This window comes from Zalophus californianus, chromosome 6, assembly GCF_009762305.2.
Source record: "Zalophus californianus isolate mZalCal1 chromosome 6, mZalCal1.pri.v2, whole genome shotgun sequence".
Taxonomy (NCBI): domain Eukaryota; kingdom Metazoa; phylum Chordata; class Mammalia; order Carnivora; family Otariidae; genus Zalophus; species Zalophus californianus.
The window spans coordinates 89,198,694-89,219,297 of NC_045600.1; the positions used below are offsets into that span (position 1 = coordinate 89,198,694).

The following is a 20,604-nucleotide window of genomic DNA, read 5'->3' on the forward strand; positions in this document are numbered from 1 at the left end:
CCAGTCAGCAACCCACGTTCCAGCAGCCCAATCCCTCGCCCGTCTCAGCTGGGTGACTTTCACGCAGAAGGGACAGTAGATCGTTATTATATTTGTAAACAGTCATCGAACCTTGTGTCCACCACTGTGTGAGGCTGCTTTCTCTCAAAAATAACGGTAGTGTTTCCAGTGACTTGGGAAAAGAAATGTCTGGGGTCGTTTTCCCAAGAACTTCTGGCTACTGAGAATTTTAAGTCTGCAGTAAAAAGTCTAGTTGCTTTTTCAGGATTGTCCTTCCCTCTGCTTGGTGTTTGGAGCAGTAAAGTGGATTATTTTGTTTATTTCAAGGCTAAAGTCCTAGGGAAAGGTTTAACATTTTTCTAAACTAGTTTGGTCTCTGTCCCTCAGCATAGAAAGAATTCTTGTTTGGAGAAATTTTTCCAGGTTTCGTCCTTGTAGAATTGAGAAAAATCTCCGACAGCTCAAGATGAGGATTTTACTATCCTTTTGGTTTAATAAGCAATAGGTTCTGATGCTGGTTTATTCAAGTTGTTAAAAAAAATCCTAGTGCACTCTTAGCTATCTAACTCAGGAGATTAAGTTGTGTGTAGTCCTATTTAATGTAGTGGGTGACGGGCATATTCTGTCAGGCTGGCAAATATTACACAAACATTACCCGGCTTAGATAAATAGAAATTGTCAAGTAAGCCCTGAGCTTTGGGCCTCTATTATCGTGAACTTAAAACATCTTAAGGTAAATAAACTATAGCCCAGCCATACCTGGGTTGTGTTTTTTATAATTACTATCTATGCTCTGATTTAGGTCCCCAGAATGTGCTCTCAGAAAGACAGTTAAATAAATAACCCTAAGATTTACAAAATGTGTTGTTTAGCAAACCATTTTCTTCCACTGGCACATTTAGTTAGATTAACAAATAGTTACTATGTCTTATTGGATCTTACAGAATGTTGCTACCTATCTTCACTTCTACTAGAGATGCTACATAGATGACCTTTTTTGAGGAACATTTCTGTAATGCATGACAGTGTGCCAAGAATACTGTGACTTCTCCATCACCAAACAGCTGATTAACTCGAGTTTGATTTAGATTTGTGGGCATTCTGCCCATGTTCGTTCTTTCTTTCTTTCTTTCTTTCTTTCTTTCTTTCTTTCTTTCTTTCTTTCTTTCTTTCTTTCTTTCTTTTCTTTCTTCTCTCTCTCTTTCATTTTTTTGGTGCCCACTAATAGCACCATCTGGTCATGTCTCCCCTGATTTGATGGATTTGAAAGATGGCTCTGACGTAAACCTGTTAGCCCTTAGAGTGAGGGCAACTTAGAAATCCAGTGGATTTCAGTTCACTGGCTGCTTGCTGCACAGGAAGGATCTGTCCAGTAACTGTGCTCTCAGTTAAGTGGGCCCCTGCAGCCTCCTGTGGTGGTTTCTCTTGCTTGAAAGGCACACAGGCAAGTAAGCAGGAATCTCAGCTTTGATTCACAAAGATACCCATAATTGTTAAGGACTTAACTGAAACTGGAGAAGTTCTTCATTTCTTGCTGCTCCATCATAATAAACGCTGGTAATTAGCTTAGTCATTGTTCTTGCATGTGAGTTTCACTAAGATACAAAGAGTGAAAAATGCATCTGAAATGGGGTCATTTTTCACCCTTCTGATGCATTTTATGCAGAGTTGAGAGCCTGGCTGAATGCCTAACCATTATTGGTGTAACCATAGGAGGTGAACTCCTTCCCTCACACATCGCAGGATAAAATATTACCTTTTATTTCAATTAATAGACTTTAAGCCTGCACATTCTGGATTCATTTCTAGAGGAAGCAAGAGGCCCTTGGGGTATGCCAACCGGTCCATATTTATTGAGTACCTGTCGTTTGCAAGAAGCTATGCTAGCCAGTGTTCCAACGCCAGGTGAGGCAGACTTGTTTCTGTATGCTCAACTTAAGTAAGAATGCAAAGAACTAGAGTGTGGCAAAATGGATCACTTGGCAAGAAATGTAAATATGCCCCTTTTTTTGAAGCATGCCGTTGAATCCTAAATTGTGAACACTAATCATTCAATATACTATTAGTGTAATTCACGAATTGAAACTGTCATTAGAACAGGGGAACTCATGCAAATGGAGACTTCACTTTGAAATCCGCCAAAGCCCATGTCTTAGGTTGCTGCTTATTTCATGAACAGCGGCCAACTTGTAGTTGGGGGGATAAAAAAGTGTGTTTTGATTTATTCCCAGGACACAGAGAGAGAATAAAATTCATATAACTATATTAAGCATATCATAACCTTCTTCAGTTGAGGTGGCTATTGTTGGGCTGACTTTTCTACTCGGACCATGACAACAGTGGCAGTACGGCTAAATACTTTGGAGCCGCTTCCATTCATCCAACAGGAAAACTAGGAAGGATTTTTACTGTGAAAAGCCACCATTTATGTAACCAAGGGCGATCAAATCAGTGGGCCACATAGATACCACATGAGGTGTACTTATTTCTCAAACTTTTCGTTTCTATTAAGCCTTTGTTAACTCCCCCAGATTAGCATTTTAACAACCCTGAAGTGAACTTCTGCCATTCTCTCTACTTGGACACAGTATGTAGATCATCCATCATCCTGTCCTTGGCTACAACAGGCTGCTGGCTCCATCACCATTTGGAGCTACACAGAATCCATCCGACTGTGAACAGCACAGCTGGCTACAGCAATTTTTTCTTCCACACCACTGGCAGCATTGTCTGGCTGTGGTAACTAAAGTTAACACCCAGAACGGGAAGTTTCCATTGTTTGGCGACCTGGGCTGGGCCCCTCATCCAGTTCTGGGGCACACCTGCAGAAAGGCCCTGCCGACTCGCAGTGGCGAGCTCCACTTGTGAGAGGACTTGCACACAGCCTTAGACAACCCGCGGGAAAGCCTCTGTGGGCTTGATACAATTAAACCACCAGAATTACAGAATTAGAAGAAGCCACTCAGACACCACTCATCCTAGACCTTCAGAAGGCAGTCTTTTGCCTTCTGGGGAAAGAAAAGAATGAAGTAGCCTTTAGCCTGTGATTCCAAATGACTGAAAACAGAAAAAGACCTTGTCTAAGTTCCTCAGAGAACTGGACATGTCATTGCTTCCTCCCTTTTCACAAAGAACATGTGATGTCCCTAAATCTGGGCCTCGTGTCTGATCGTACCCAATGCTTTCTATCAGTTTTTTTTTTGGGGGGGGTCTTCTTTTTACTAAGAAGGTATGTGTTACAATAGTCATTGCTTGATAAAACAAGAATGACATGAGTTAGGTGGATACATTTGTTAAGTTATGTTGCGAAGCTTTAAAAAGAAAACTTTTGTGATTAGAAGTACTGCTTTTGGAGTTTGATGTGGGCGGGGGAGACTGCCTCGTACCAGCTGGGACGAGAGGACGAAGATGACAGTGATGGAGAAAGAGGAAGAGGGGGAAACAACAGCCACTACACAATACCTACCACTTACTGTTAGTCTCCATCATAATTATATCATGTAACCTTCAATCAACTGCACAGGGTGGGCTCTGTTATTATCACTGCTCTATCTAAAAAGAAAACTCAGGGACCTGAGGAGTCAGGTCATTTCCTGAGGTCATACCAGCAGGGGCGTGGTAGAGTCAGGATTCGAACTCACGTCTGCCTAACTTGTCAACCCACCTCCTTTATCATTACACTGAATTGTTTCTGGGAACATGAATAACCCGAAAATTTTGTGCCTCTCTGATAGTTCTCCCATTTGGTCTTCAGTAAAAGAGTCCTGTTTTGAGGGAAAATTTTATACCAAATGAAAGGATATGTACCGTGTGGGGATCCTCTTAAATTTTGACCTTTCTCTAAACTAAATCATATTGTTAAACACTTCTTTCACTTTTATTTCTGGTGGCCAAATAATTATGACACACTCTTCTTTTCAAGTGTCCTAGAACAGCTGCTTCTCCCACCATTTTTCTCCATGGTAGGCTTTGCTGTCCAAGATTACAGTGGCATAGGACAAATGGCAATATTCATCACTCTCCACCAAGAAGTGCGTCTGCATCAGGGTGCGATTGACATTCATTTCCCTGATCTTGGCAGGTGAAGATCCATTAATGTATCCTTGTCCCATTTCCCAGGAGTATTTATAGGCCGCATCAGCAAAGACAGTGAGAGCTGCAGCTGTTCAAGCTTTAGTGGCACCAGGATGGAAATTGTATTATTGATGTTTGACTATGTATTACATTGTAATACGCATTTTTCTTACCTATGGTTGCAGAAGAATCCTTTTACCTAGACGAGTAATCAGACGCCCATTGTTGAGAAATTGTCATTGTGCATCAGCATTTCTTTCGTTGTCCTTTTTTTGTTCAGGATTCCTACGGGAGGGGAAAAAAAAAACAAATAAACACTACCACTGCATAGAATGCTGAAATTTAAGGTGTTCAACATATATTTACGGGAAAAAAATATGGGTTCGAAGAAGGCCAGTATGTTGGGACATGTAAAATAAGGTCTCAGGAAGATCTGCGATTACTTAGCCTATTACTGGAGTCTGTATTTAAAAATAAAGTCAGGAGTTTCTAGTCAGACGAGGAACTGGCACATATGAACCAGAGCAGATGAAGCTCTTTGGGAAAATAACACTTCCATTCCCAGGAGCCGGCTGTCAGCAGACCAGAGACTCAGACTCCCCCAGCGTCTACGTTGGCCTAGGCATCACTTGTCAATATAGGGGTCTCTGGAAGCTTTTGTGGTCTGCGGAGTTGTCTACATCTATCAGTAAGTCCCTGAACCTCCTCCCCTGGGTAATTGGTGGATCAAGTAAACATATTTTTTGAAAAGCTACAGAAGAAGGAGGAGGAGGAGAGGAAGAAGAAGGAATAAAGAATGTTGCAGTTGTTTCTGTTTTTGTCATTGCTGGGGTAACCATTTGTTCATTCAGCCAACTTTTACCAAATGTCTGCTCTGCACAAGTAGGTGCCAGAGTGGGGAGATGGTTCAAAGAGGACCTGACACATAGTTCCAGAGCTCAAGGGTCTTGCTGAGTGGTATAGAAAAGACCAGGTAAACACATAGCCAAAATAAAATGGCGAGCGTTTTAAGGGCCCGAAAACAAACATACAGACCTATGGAAATTGAGAGGAGTGAGAAGTTATTTCTGGCTAGAGTAGTCAGGGAAGGCTTTGTGGAGCCACTGATATTTGAGCTGGTCCTTGAACTAGGTAGTATTTGGACAGGTGGACTGTGAGGGGCAGTGGGGGAGGTGATGAGAGGGAGGGCATTCCAAGCATAGAGAACAGCTTAGGCAAAGGCCCTGGGGTGGGGGTGGGGGTGGGGTCTCGATCAGTTGTCCACATTTGAGTCCTAGCCTAGGACAGACTTGCATTTCAGGTGTGAAGAGGCAGTTTGCCATGCCATCCACAAATATTTATTGAGTATCTCTGGTCTACTCTCTCTACTTAGCCATTCAGCAGATGGCCCTGTGGCTTAAGCCTTCAGAATGAATGGGATCAATTTTGCGGCGATTCAGTAGATTGCTCCGTGATCAGAGCTAAAAACCTTGTATCAACTGCCGACTGGTTCAGTGTTGCACAGGAACATTGCAAGGGATAACATGATTTGCCTCAAATTACCCAGCGAGACGGTTCCCCCCACGGGGATGTTTAGCAGAACCAAATTAGAAGGGTCCTGCTTCACTGGTTTCAACTTTTTTAAACTTGGGAAAAAACTCTGTTAGACATAGACTCTATGGTAAGGAATAAATTGCATACATATATGGGGGGTTTTGGAGAGGGGAAAAGGGGATGTGGGGAGAGGAAGCAGAAGAGAGTAGAAACTTGTCAAAACTGTGAGAATGATAAGAGCTGGACTCTAGGTGCTCAGACCACACTGCAGGGCCGGTGAGGCTGGATTGCCTATTCATCTCTGAAAGGTAGCAGAGTGACACGCCGCAAACATCTTAGTAAACGTGTCAGTTGAGCTTAACATTTTATTACATTGCAGATAGTGCCTATCATGCCTGGTAAACTCTGCAAAAAATGGGGTTGGAGCTGACAGCTTTTTTCCTGATAAAGTGAAAAAGTAGCAGTAAACAACCTGGAAAGTTCCTAATGCTTCCTTTTGGAAAAATCCCATCCTGGAGAGACCCTAGGGATTCAGCTGCACTTTCCGGGTCTGAGCTTTCAGGATAAACTCACCTCCCAGCAGTGGCAACCCACAAGCCCACTTTCTCAACTCCCTCCCCACCTCCCTCCTCCCTCCGGTGCCCAGCCCTACTCCAAGCTAGGCTGTTGGGTATGAGGGTTGCCAAGCCTTCATTCAACCCCTTGAGTTAACACAAATTGTAATCAAACCACTTAACTACGGTTACGGTTACGTTTACTAGTGGAGGTGATAATCTTCATGGAAGGAAAGACGGGATGTTCAGTGTAGTAGAAGCGTGCTTATTAGAACACATCATACAGGAAAAATAAAATGAAAACAATTACATTAGGGAATGATTAAGCCAATTACTTTGGCAAGAGTTGCTCCAGTGGTTCAATTTTCCTTGGTATATTTAAGTCTTTTACAAGTTAATAGTTACATGACAGTCTGAGAGAAGACTTAAGTCTGAAGAATCACCGCCAATGAAAGATCAATCAGAAATTATACAATAGGTCAGTGGGGAAAAAGGATTAAGCATATACAAATTCACTATCAGGAACTTTTCAGGAATATTCCAGTGACATAAAGCAGAGAACCTGTTCAGTCTAATAATTAGTCTGGCTCCCACCCAGTTATTTTTTTTGAAGGACTGGCTGCCTCCTCCTGCATAAAGCACAGTTGCCTTCTAGACAGGACCTAAAATAAACTGGCCTGGCTCAACTCAGCTAATAATAACAGCTAGCACTTTCTGTGTGCCATGGCACTGTGCCTAACACTTTGAATATGTTATCTAATTTAATCCTCAGGCTGCCCCTGAGAGTGTAGGACTGACTGGTAACTAAGAGCTAGCATTTACTGAGTGCTTACTGTGAGCCTGATACTCTTTTCAGTGCAGCTATTAAATGATTTGATTAGCATTCTTGGAGGTAGATTCTATTATTAATAATGTCCTCATTTTATGCAGGGGGACACTGAGGGATGGGGGCTGATGCAGTTTTCCAAGGGTCAACCAGCGGAGTTGGATCCATGAGAAATAGCGTGGCAAGGGTATCGAACAGCGTGAACTCTGGAGCCGGCCCGTCGGGGCGTGAGTCCGGGCTGTGTGACTTATAAGCTGTGATCTTGAGCACATTACTTCACCTCTCTGAGGCTCAGTTTCACCACAGAAAACATGGACCATGACGGTAGTACCCACCTAGAGGGTCGTAGTGAGACATAAACGAATTAATATTTGAACAGCACTTAGAATAGTGCTTGGCAGGTGGTGAGTGCTATCTATGCCTCGGTGTCTATTAAAAAAAAGTAAATGCAGTCTGGCTCCAGAGCCCGTGCTTTTAGCCCACATACTGTGCTGTCTCTTCCCATGGGCTTTTATCATGTCTCTTTAACTGATCTGTAGCCCTTGAAGTCACTTTCCCCCCAGCCACCATCTACCCTCATGCGTGACACTTGCTCCACATTCAGCCAGACTGGAAAGGGGAGTTTGGCAGGAGAGGTCCAGTGGCCTGGAGATTGACCCCTGACCCTGATGCCCAGTTGCATAACCCTGACCCTGATGTCAGCCATTTTGGATTCATGAGCGCAGAAATCTGGTTTCTACCGTTGGTTGTATTGAAGGCCGATAGAGATGATTGGCATATGTTCTGTGCTCGGTTGACCCCTGGGCTGATGAAAAGCTGAATAGCACCCGGGAAATCCAGGCACATTCCCAGACCATTCCTGTCATTACCCACAGCTTTGATCTCTACCAGTGGTCCTCCAACGATAAAATTCATCAGTATCACATAGGGTTAAAAGGTAGATTCCCAGGGCCCCAGCACTAATAGCTCTGTTCTGCTGGGTCCAGAGCCTGCATTTTCAGCAAACAGCTCAAGTGACCCACACCCTGCAGTCCCTTGACCACGCTTTGATAAAGGATGCTCTGGTATGGCCAGAGTGCAGATCCCTACCCAAACAAGGTGTAGACTTCAAGGCTAGCATTGACAGGCCACCAGGTATCTGAAACCTCTTGCCTACAGCACAGGGAGAATGGTGATGAGCCAGAGGCATCCTGGCTAGCTCGTGAAAGAGTGAAGAAAGTAATAAAATCTGTTCAAAGCTAAAGAGGCTTTTTTTTCCCCTTGTTCAAAAAAAAAAAAAAAAACTTATCTTCACAGTGAGCAGAAATTAAGAAAGAAAAAGGGCACTCACTTATTTCTGTTGACTGGCCTATATCATTTCATAAATGGAGTCCTAGGCCGGTATTCATAGCAACAGTTTTTGATTTAATGATAAACTGAGATAAGGGTAATCAAACTTCATGCTTCAGGGCATAAGGTGATTGCCTGCTGCGGTCAGGATGGAATTTTTTCCCTTGTGCTTTACACAATTGACTAGATGCATTAGGGAGAGTACTCAGGCTGCGCTTGGAGGAGCGGGGCGGGGGGGGGGGGGGGGCTGCTGGAGGCCCTGGCAGAAGACGTTGCTGGGTGAGATCATATGGGAAATGGTCTGGTGTGCGATGAATAACCCCATCATCATTTGGCTTTATCATTTTTGTTTCATATTAAGATTCTGCATATCATGCCCGTATATTTCTGTAAGCCACATGATGAGACTGGGAGTGTACGGTATTTGGAATCAGATGACCTGGACTCCAACTTTGGCCAACAGAGTGTTCTCTGAGTGACTGAGGAAAGCACTGTCCCCTCGGGCCCTCAGTCTCTTCGTCTGTGGAGTCACAAGTCTAATAAGCATCACCTGAGACAGCAGAGGTAAATGTTCTTCATAAAAGCCAGATGAGTGCTGCTCAGATGTAAGGTATTATTATGATAGAATGAATTACATTTTATGGAATCACCATTTATTATAATCAGCACTCTATAAATCCCTACTCTATGTGATGAGATCACACGTATAATGACATTGAACATTCACTGAGTTGTTAATCTCTGCCAAGCACTAATATGTTTTCTTTATATTGTCTTAATAAAATCTTCGCATCAGCCCTTTTGGGGCACATACTTTTTTATTCCCATTTTATAGATGAGGACACATGCTCAGGAGCATCAGTTAGTTTCCCGTTGCTGTCGTAACAAGTTCTCACAGCTTCCGAGGCTTAAAACAACGCGACTGTGTGACCTCGCGGTTCTAGACAGAAGAAGACCCAAATGGGTGTCACTGGGCTAAAGGCAAGGTATCCGCGGGGCTGTGTTTCTTCTGGAGGCCTTAGGGGTGAAGCCATTTAACCATCTTTTCCAGCTTCTGGAGGCTGCCTTCCTTTCTTCACTTGCTTCTGTAGTTCCAGCTCTTTCCTAGCTGTGTGCCTCCCCCTTCCATCTTTTCAGGACCCTGATGATTACATTGGGCCCACCCAGGTAATCCAGGAAAATCTCCCTGTTTTCAGATCCTTTCCTTAATCACATGTACAGAGTCCCACTTGCCAGGTAAAGGAGCCTCTTCACAGGTTCAGGGATTAGGGTGCAGACGTCTTTGGGGAGGGGTGAGGACATTACGCTCAGTACCTCACCAGGAGCAGGCCGTGGCAGAGTCAGGATTCATGCCTACGCCTGTCTGACTTCAAAGCCCACAACTCAGCCACTCACTCAAAAACCTCCTTGGTTCCATCAGTGGAAGAAACAATAAAGTCATAGGACATAAGTGCTCAGGAGGGCCCTGTTACTTTTAGAATAATCAATTGGGGGCTTTTAAAAATAATCATTATAGTAGTAACAAAACAAACATCCACCATACTGATCTTCATGTCCTACTTTGTACTCAGGATACTGTTCGTAGTCTTTCGTTTATTTCTTGTGAGGATGAGTATTATTTACCTGATTAACTGCATTTACAGAATCCCTGAATCCAGTTGTCTTTCATGGGGTGACTGAATAAAGGAGGAGAATTTGGGGGACCAGAGGGTCATTTTGGAGGACAATGAGGAAGGTGTTTTAACGGAGTTAGCGGATATCTGTTTACAAGGCACTGTCCTTGCTGCCCTTAGTTTTCTCATTAGAACAAAGTGAGGTGGGGATGGGCAGCAGAGAGTCTAGAGAATCTCCAAGATTCTTTCTTGTAGTAGGATTGCTTAATGTTGTATTTATTTTCATATTTTAATTAGCTAGGTGATAGGATTGAATCCAATGGTGATTTTTCAAAATATGAATTCACTTCATGAATGTGCATATAGCTATCTGTAAAAGAGAGACAGACACACAAACAGTCCAACTTTCAAATTTATTATTGCCATTTATATTTTACAACACTTTGCCCTTTTCTTTCGGGGTCACTTAAACTTCATTGCTGCTAATATAGTTTTTAGACTCAATTTTCAGAAATACGTAGATAATATTTTCAGTTAGCAGTAATTTCGCTTCATTCAGCTCTCAGGGGTTGATAAGCTAGCATGGCACAATTTCCCTGTAATTTCAGTTATGTCCCTGAAGAGCCACCCCCCGTGGAACATGTAGGACACATAGGGCAAATGAATTTCCAAGTAGAGGGCCACACTCTACTGATTGGTAGTGGCTGCCACAGCTAGTGTTGAAGAAATCTGTGGGTCTATATCCAAGGTCAGGGAGAAAAAGAAATGCTTTCATTGATTAGGAAAGTCTTCTGTGAAAATGGAAGGTGCATGGTAGCCCCCATCCAGGAAATGTGCCATCTTTGATTCGGTATTTTCTGTAGAGACACGCATCTCCCTTACGACTTTCCTACTCATTAATGGTATCCATACAGATTGATAAGTATTTAATGCAGATGTCATCTGGCATGATGTTGATGTCTCAGCTAGCCGCAAGAACAGAGCTGGACTTACCTGACCCGTGAGAAGGAAAATAAGTAATCCCCATGGAAAAGGAAACCTGGTAATGATAACTTCTCCCAGCCCTTGCCATTTGCTTTATTTCATCGAATATTCCCTCAAGTCTGCCTCAGTCTTTTTAACATTATTATGTTAAGCATGTTTATGTTGAACATCTTAGCTTTTCAAAGACTGAAAAATGTGATAAATGATGGGCTACCACAGATAACACCTTCACCACAGGTATATAAGTGTGGACATATATAAAAATGCACTACCACCACACTTGTACTCAAAGCATACAGAGATTTTAGGAGCTTTTTTTTTTTTTTTTTTTTTTTTAAGAGAGAGGAGGGAAGGGCAAAGAGAAAGGGAGAGAGGCTTAAGCAGGCTCAGTCTCACAACCCTGAGATCATAATCTGAGCTGAAATCAAGAGGCAGACCCTTGACTGCCCGAGCCACCCAGGTGCCCCACATACAGAGATTTTAAATGATAACTTTCAAAGTCAAGGAGACTAAGGTTTCAATCCTGTCCTATCCGATAACTGGATGTGAGTATATGATTAGTTTCTCCAAGTCTTAGTTTCCTTTTCTGTGAAGTGGAGAAAATATCCCTTAGCTTAGAGATGTGAAATCAATGAGATAATGCATGGGAATTGGCCAGAATAGTTCTTCGAACATAATAGGTGTCAGTCGTGTTGCGTTTGGCTACAAGTAGCAGAAAACCCAACTCAAAGTTGCTTCAGCAATGAGGATATGTATATTAAGTCACATAAAAAGAAGTCCTGAGATGGGGTGGCTCCAGGGTTGGTAAATTCTTTGATTCAACGATGTCATCAAAGACTCAGGTGCTTTCTCTATTCTCTGCCATTCCCAGCCTGTCATCCTGTCCTTGGCTAGCTCTTTTCATATTTGCAGTAAAACTGGCACATTTCAGGTGAGTAGCCAGCAGATCAAGAAACCAAGTCTAACTAAGAAACCTTTCCTAGTAACACATTTCTCCTTGGTCTCTGTATATAGAGTCATGACACCTGCTCTTGGGCAGGGGAATGGGACCACCAAGGGACTTAGATGGGGGAGACTCTCTTACCATTGGATGGATACATGAACAAAATCAGCATTTTGTTACAAATTATTTGTATGTATCACACTGTTATATATGCATACTATGTACATACAGTGTATATTACATAGACATATTCATGAGTGTGCTCAAGCTGCAAAACTTTGGTGTTTGGCCAGAAATATTTTTCTGCCATTATTTGAGAATTTTGCATACCTGAATCAGACCTTTTATTTAATCAGGCAATTAAAAAATATAAAAGATATGACATTGGAGGACAATGCTACAAAATGTGGACAGAATATATAGAAAATGAATTTGCTTTTGCTATGCTTCCACATTTTTTCCTTATTTTTTCTGTAGCTTGTTTTAAATAAGAAATAAGATACTCCTGCCAGATTAACACTTTGAAACATCATAATAAATAGAAGCCATAACTATGAAAGCACTTTTATCTCCTGAGAGGTAGAGACAGAAACACTAACTATATTTTCTTCAATTCTGAGACATTTCATGATTATAAACTCACATTTTCTTATGATTCCTACTTCCAAAAACCATTAACCCCTGAATCTCTGAAGGTAACAATTCCCGTGTTTCTATTACACATTGTAAATCTGTATTTACCGAGGAAAGTTATGCACATTTTTTTTTTTTAATCTTTGTCTTGTCTCTTAATGAAACATACTACAAACTACCTGAGAGGAAATCTTAGCTTGGCTCTGAGCCTTCTTTCACTCTGTATTGTTACACTGTTAACTTCTTTTCCTGGTATAGTAATGCAGTAAATCAGGCGGAAGGCCCCATAAAATGTGGGCAAGGAGGCTCCTCCTCCACATGTCTTTGTACGACTGGTTGGCCTTTGTAGTAAGCTGAAAATTAACCGCCTCGATTTTCACTTCTGTTCACCAAAGTGAGACTTCACTCAGGCCTTATCAAATAAAAGTCTCATTCTTTCAAGTCAAGCAATAGTTCCTGTTCTGCTGTTCTCAGTGTGTCCAACTTGCACTATTTTCTTTTCAAAGAGCAGTGAGTCTCCAGGAATCCAAATAGTCCTAAGGTCAAATTCTGATTCTGCTACTCAACCTCTCAGAGCCTGGTTTTCCTTGCTGGAAAATCAGGGTAATATATCTATCTCATAGAGATGTTATGAGGCCCTCGTCAGGAGGAAATATATTCAAAGCACTTGGCATGATATTTGACATAATAAAAACTCGATAAATTGTAGTAGTTTTATTATTATTACTATTGTTTTTAAATCATGGATGCCTGGCAATGTATGAAATATTCATATCTGAAGGGAAGGGCTTGTAGATATCTTTTGCACATGGATGGGTTCCATAAAATGTATCTGGATGGATACTTCTAAATGCAAAAAGAGAGAAAAAATACCAAACAGTTCTGGTAAGCAGTTGGCATTTCTTGAGCACATAATAGCACAGTAATGCCTACCACATGCGCACATGGCCACTCACATGTTGGACGTAGTTCTCACAACTTATTTGTGTCGGGGCTGGGAAGATTGATCATGTTATGCAGTATTTTCAGATTATGAATTGTGACTGTTAAGGAATGGACCAAGTTCTCATGTTGACTTATTGCATTAGCTCAACCTGCCCCCCGAGTCTTAGTAGTAATTTCGTAGGTGCATTCTTTCACTCGTGTGCATAGTCATTCATTCACTTATCCCTATGACAGAGAGTTTTTGAGCATTTTCAGTGTTCAAAGAACCTTTCTTTCCCTTTACCTTCCAAGAGTCAGCATCCAGTAAATAATGATATCATGGCACCCAGGGTCAGTTTTCCTGGGTGTGTTACCTGTGCAATCACACTTGGGCCCATGCCTAGAATGCTCTTCTGTAGCTATCTTAAAATTATTAATAATTTTTTAATTAGGACCTCCACATTTTCATTTTGCACTGGCCCCTGCAAATCATGTGGACCATCCTGATAGCTTCTTTTCACCAATGACATTTGTTTTGTATTGATCTGAGTAGGCAGACATGAGTTGTAAAGAGTCCCAGGCTCTGGGTCTCAGTTCCCACTGCATCATATACTGAGAGAAGCCACCTAATTTCCCTGGGCATTGGTTCTCTCGGTTGTAACCTAGGGCAGAATAGACATGGGCTCCAGGGTCACTGTGGGCAATCCTCACAGTTCAGTAGACTAAGATACTAGTATAAAATTATGTCAGGCCTGCATTTGAATTATAACTGTGATGATCACACTCTCAAAACTTGGTATTAAGACATGGGGATTATGGGACCAAAAGGAAAAAAAAAAAGGTGAATTCAGGGCTCTTGTTGAAACCTTTGACCTCTAGACTAGGCCTACATGCTGTTTGATAGTTTTACAACATAAAATCAAATTCATTGAGCGCTGGCATTATTCTGCTCATTTCATTTGGATCTGTCCTTTCCTCTTTATAGATTTTTTAGGCTAATATCCCAGAGGAGACTTAACTCACTCCAGTACTTTTGCCACACTTAAAAAGAAATCCATGTCTAAGACCTTAAAATTCTAATATACAAATATTGGCATCTTTGAGAATTTTCTAATTTACGATCCAAGAAGTTTGGTATAGTGCAAAGTGATAATCAAAATATTTAGCCAGCCCTTTGGCATGGGCACTGACCAATTAAAACACACTCCACGGTGCGGGACCAAGTTAATGCCAGCTCAAGGTGTGTTCTGGGTCATCTTATACTCAGTATTAACCTTTAGAAAGGTGCCACCGTCCTCATAGTGGCCTGGATATCTACAGAGATCCAGTGACTCCAAGGTATAAAAAAATAAGGCAGCACCATAGAATCTGCATTTACTCAGTGTGAGAACCATGATCTTTTCTGGTTCAGTCATTCTGACACCTCTGAGAGCACAGGTACGGATTCTGTATTAAAACTTACAGCTATTTCATGGCAAGCACAGATTTCAGATACACTCACGTTTTTTTATCAAGTTGAGGACACCGGCAAATTGCACTGAATAAAGACATTTCAAAGGAAAAAAAAAAACCCTCTAAATTAACTGAGATTCTGCAGCCATCATTTTTAGATACATCATTAGTTCTGCCTGAAGCCACCTTCTACATGAGCAAATTTTAGATCACAAGAAAAGTCGACGCTCAAAGTGTCTCTAATCACCCACCTGCACATTTGCATCATCAAGTGGACCTCTCTACTTTATAGGCATGCTGTTGGCCTGTTAGAGCAAAGAGATGGGGAGCCTGTCTGTAGTGTTAAAAGCCTACAAACAACTCTGTTGTAAGTCACAGTAGCAGGAGCTAATTAAGATCAGAGCCTTGATGCTTAGTGCTATGGATTTCATCACTTAAATATTAAGCGATTTTTACTTTGACCCTGACCAAGAGGTGTTAATGTAGATTCTTTTAAACAACTTAAATAGTTTAGGGTTTTGTGTGTGTATGTGAGAGAAAGGAAGAGATAGAGAGTGGTAATTTTTGTACTTTCAGGAGCTACAAGTATCCTGTGTTTGAGCCTCCTAAAAGTTACCCAGTTTAGGGGTTTGTTTATATTTAATTATTTTAGTTTAATTTAACCTTATTTAACTTTATTTTCTTCTGATGGAGAACATCTTGACTTCTTCCTGTTTTACTGTGGCAATACGATGCTTAGCCCAGAAGCCTTGGAACCAAGTGAGAGTTCACATTTTAGCTCCCAAGATACTCCTTCACCCCCATTGGTTGGCAGAATGATGTGTTTACATTTGCATTAGTATTGAGTGGGCTGATTTGTAAAGGGCTACAGAAAGAGCTGAAGTCTGGCTCCTTGTTGCTCTGACAACCAATGGCAGAAGCACAGAATTATCCTTATCTGCTATGGTATTTATTTTATGACTAAGAAAGATGGCTCAATGTGACCGAATTCTGAAATAGATTCAGTGTTCCAGCAGCCATTTATCTCTAAGGTAAAATCTGAACAGTTCTGCTTGAAAATTAGTTTATAAGAACGTGTACTTGATGTTTTGCTACACATTCAAATAAAAGTTAATCTAACGCTTAGATGGTCCCTTATTTGGATCGTGGTGGAGGAGGGGGTTGACTACAGCAGGGAGCAAGAGAGCCGGCAGAAGAAGTGTCCTTACTTCCTGCCCCTTCGCTCGCAGGGCTCTAAGTGGAAATTTGGGATTTGAATAGGCCAGGTCTTCCTTCTCCACTTTCCTGTGCATGTTTTTAGAGTCAAGAAAGGAGACCTTAATGCCAATATTTGAGCCATTGGGGTAAAAATGGTGTTGGCTTTAAATATCCAAGTACACAGTTGCAATCAGTTTTCCATTTGCTTTTGCCAGGGTACATTTGACCACTAAGAGTCTAAGCCAAGTTTTTCTTTCTCCTGTGTGACTGTAATTCTTAAATTTTAATGCAAAAGACAATCACTGTATTACTAGCACCAAGAGAACAGCAGTGATTTTGAATTGGCATGGATCTTGGTGAAAATTAGATTAAAGTTCACTCTAAAAATAGAAACTGTTGTTGCTGGCTTTATTTTAGCACTTTATATTCTGAAAGTCTAGGAAGGGAAAAGTAGAAGGTTGGGAGGGGAGAGGAACAAAGCCAAAAATATAACGTGCTCATTTAACTGCAATTTCTGAATTAATTCCATTTTCTTTTACTGAGCACCCAAAGGATAAATATGATACAAAGTGATAGAGATACTTTTGTCTAAGAAGTTACCATCTAAAATAAGTTATTTTCCATGGGATCCAAGTATTAGTTCTTGGTTTTATTCAACAGAAGGGCAATAACAACCATCTTGACCAAGGAAATTCTCTGCTTAATTGAGTTGGTGGGTAATTTTATTTTTTTAATGGATCATCTCTCCATCCTACCTCCTTTAAATATTAAAGAATTACAAAGTTTTCTTTCTAAAGGGGGAAAAAACCTAATATAAGTTATTATATAAAATAATTTTTTATCTTTTCCATTTTAATGTGTATTTATATGTATCTCTGTCTATATAAAGTTGTAGTCAGTATATATACAGTTTTATATTCTGATTCTTTTCCCACTTAGTATTACTTCATAAGCTGAGGGTGTCTGATCTTCCTTGTTATCATCTTAATGGTTGCATAATATTCCATGAAGCTGTTACAATATACTTTTATTTTAATTTCTTATCCATGTTTAGAAATTTGGCCTGCTTCCAATTTTTTCACCATGATAAATAATAAGGCTACAATGAGCGTCTTCCTCTAATAAGGTTCCTTTTTTTCCTTCTTACTTCAGATTATTTGCTTAGGATAAATCATTAGAAGTAAAATTACTGAGTCAAAGGTTAGTATTGCTAACGTACATGGATGGGGGTATGTGTAGTGCACATTGTCAAATTGTTTTCTAAATGGTTGTCCTAAGTTACCCTGCCATGCGATATATTGATCTCATCCCAAGTTCACCAGCATTAAATAGTATCCTTAAAAAAAAAAAAGCTAATTTGAGATTGTACCTCATTGATATAATTTGCTTCTCTATGATTAATAATAAGAAGGGGCACCTGGTGGCTCAGTTGGTAAAGCATCTCACTCTTGATTTCGGCTCAGGTCATGATCTCAGGGTCATGAGGTCGAGCCCTGTGTCAGGCTAGGCACTCAGCACAGAGTCTGCTTGAGATTCTCTTTCCTTCTGCCCCTCTCCCTGCTCAAGCTCACTCTCTCTCTCTCAAATAAATAAATAAGCAAATAAATAAAATCTTATAAAAAAAGAAGGATTAAGAGACTGGGACAAAACATCTTAAGGACGAGTTTTGTACTGTTTGACACATAGACAGTCTGAAAACTACTGTCATCTGCAATATATCTGACAGCTAATTTCAGTCTTTTGCTGGTCTAAGAGGAGAAAGCAAAGAAAGCAATATTTCAAGATAGAGAGAATACCTAGAAAGGATCCAGGAAGGGATTCTCCCCTAAACATGGAATACATTAAGTTATCTAACTGCATTAGAAACCCTGCCATAGCCAGATGTTTAAAACAAAAACAATCAGGGGTGCTGGGTGGCAGGGTGGCTTGCTCAGTCGGTGGAGCATGCTCCTCTTGATCTTGGGGTCATGAGTTCCAGCCCCACATTGGACACAGCATTTACTTAAAAAAAAAAATCATTGATTTGACTCATGAATCTACATTTTGGCAGATACTACTCTGCTCCACATAGTATCACCTGGGATAGCTCAGCCAGGGGCTGTAGCATCCAATTCTGAGACAGCTCACTCACATGGGGGCCAGTGTGGCTCATCAGCAGAGACTTGAGCTGGGACTGGCCTGAGTTCCTCTCTACAGGGTCCTCTTCACAAAGCCTTCTCCATGAGCAGCTTGAGGTTCCTCTTACAATGGTGGCTGGTTCAACATCAAGTGTCTGAAGAAATAGGAAGTGGAAGCTGCCCATTTATTAAGTTCTGGGCTCAGAAACTGATACATCACTTCCACCATATTCCATTATTCAAGCAGTCACATCCCAGATGCAAGGGGAGGATATATATATATATAGCCACTTCTAAATGGGAACAGTATAAAAATATTGGGGAGCCATGTTTTTAAATTGCTATACGGAGTTTCTAGCCCTTTGAGAGTTTAAACATCTAGATACTTGTAACATCATGGACTGGGATGTATTGTAGCACTAACTTCCACCCTTGCTTTCCAGAATGCATCAGGAGTGAGTCCTCCATTCACCCCATTTCCTTTCCACAAAGAATTCAGTCCAGCGTCTTTTGGGCAGACTTCTCTGCTACTGGAAATGTAGTGGTATTCCTTCCATTATCCAGCCTTCTTCAGGAAGCCAAGTCTCGGTGCTCTTAATCATCTGTCGTCATGGCTCTCTTCTGTTGAGATAGATATTAAAGATGAGCTTGAGTGTGTGATGAGTCTCAAGAATAATGACCTTAGGTATATTTGGTGCATTTATGTTGGCAAAATGCTTAACTTCTAATGTGCTGGCAGCCATCTTTATGAGAATCTTGCCTGAATGTTGAGTGGTTGACTTATGTGTTTCTATTACCAGTGCCACGAAAAGGGAAATTATTTGAAGTCGGTTTCTTTGTCTAGTCTTCCAAAGAATATTACAAGAGAAAACTTGGAACTGTAATCTCTAGAGTTTATCTTCAGAATAGGTGAGATTATCGCAGGGCAGGGGACAGAGCAGAGAGAAAACAGAGTGGTGCTAATAATAATACTAACAGCAATAACCATACTAACAGCTAATACTTACTGCACTTATTTACCAGGCACAGTTTTAAAGGTTTGCTGTATATTGAGCCTATAACCCTCAGAACAATTCTTTAAGACAAGTGGAATCATTTTCTATTTTTTACAGATACAAGGTGAAGTAGTTTTCCAAGGTCACACAGCTAGTGGGTGGTGGAGCCAGAATATTCTGAAAGCTTGCTTCCTCATTGAATTGTATGGGGGTGTGTATTCTCAGGAGTGGTACAAGAATGGACCATCATCCCATTGCTCTTCCCTTGAGTTCCACACAATGACAGCCCTTTTTCAGTCATTTTATGGGGTTGAGAGGGGGTGTAGGTGAGAACTTCCCCTTTGCTGCTCTCTTACTGGTCCTTGAAGACAGAAAGTAAAAAAAAAAAAAAAAAAGTAGACAAGCTCTCTCTAGAGGTAAAGACTTACCCTGTAACGTGCTTTCCCCTCACATCTGCTCTGCCTGTCCCGCCAGACATTTAATGGAAGGGGTTCCCAAGTGAAACTTTCTTTAGCTTTGAAGGACCTGGCAGCAAAGGGGCCTGTCAGGCCTTCCATCCAAATTTGTGTCTACGCAAGAGCCTCCGAACAAGGCAATTCCCTGGCCCTGCTGCACCCCTGCCCTGTCATCCCTGGAAACAGTTGAAAGTCTTTGCTGCTGAGTCAAGGATGGGAGGGAAGTGGTCTCTGACCATTTCAAAGGTGCAGATGGGAGGAAGAGGTGGATGCCAGCTCCCGAGACTTAGGGAGGCAGGATCTTGGCTCTCTCCTACAGGAAAGGCCTCTGGTATTATTTTATTGTTTCATGGAAACTTTGTCTGCTGCCATTACCTGCCAGGTCATTAGACTAGAAGAAGGGATATAGGGGAAATAGTGCTGTTCATATCTTAAAACAAAAAAAGTGAAGTCAAGCTAAAAATAGGATATTCTTTTCTTAGTAAATGACAAATGCCTCTTTTCTCCTCTCTTTTCCATTTCTTCTGCATTATCTTTTCCTGGTGTAGTGATTAAGACCATAGATGTTGGAGTCAAACTGACTTAAGGTCTGCTATTTAGTTTGGGGACCGAAGGCAGATTGCCTCTTTTATTTGCTCATCTGCAAATTCGGGAAAATAGCATGAGCAGCCTTGGGGCGGAGGGGGGGGGTGCTTAACACAATGCCTCATGCCTCCTTAGCATTCCTCCATGGCTTGTCGTGATCATTATCACCGGTACTTCTTCAGCCTCCAGCATGCACAGATTACACACAACTCCAGGTGTGGGGTGCGTAAGCCAAATGAGTCTGTTACCAACGGCAAACTTTGCTCTCTTAGAGGAGCAGGCGCGGGGAACAGCTCACGTACTGGCCTGTGAGCGTATTTCCACTAATAAGTCCTAGCTCCTGCCTTCCAGGAACTCACAGTCTAATCAGAAAGGCGAGCAAGGAGGTGG

At 41.5% G+C, this 20,604-nt stretch overlaps 1 protein-coding gene across 13 annotated transcripts in view; it reads left to right on the forward strand.

The window, feature by feature from the left end:
* Positions 1 to 20,604, forward strand: part of SEMA6D (semaphorin 6D) — a 615,846-nt gene that overhangs the window by 565,042 nt on the left and 30,200 nt on the right. The window contains exon 1 of one of the 13 annotated variants that reach the window (XM_027570692.2): positions 1,885 to 1,905. The exons of the other annotated variants lie outside the window; for them this stretch is intronic. The gene's annotated coding sequence lies outside the window, so the exon portion shown is untranslated. Of the gene's footprint in view, positions 1 to 1,884; positions 1,906 to 20,604 lie in introns of those variants that run through there. 13 annotated transcript variants of the gene reach the window in all.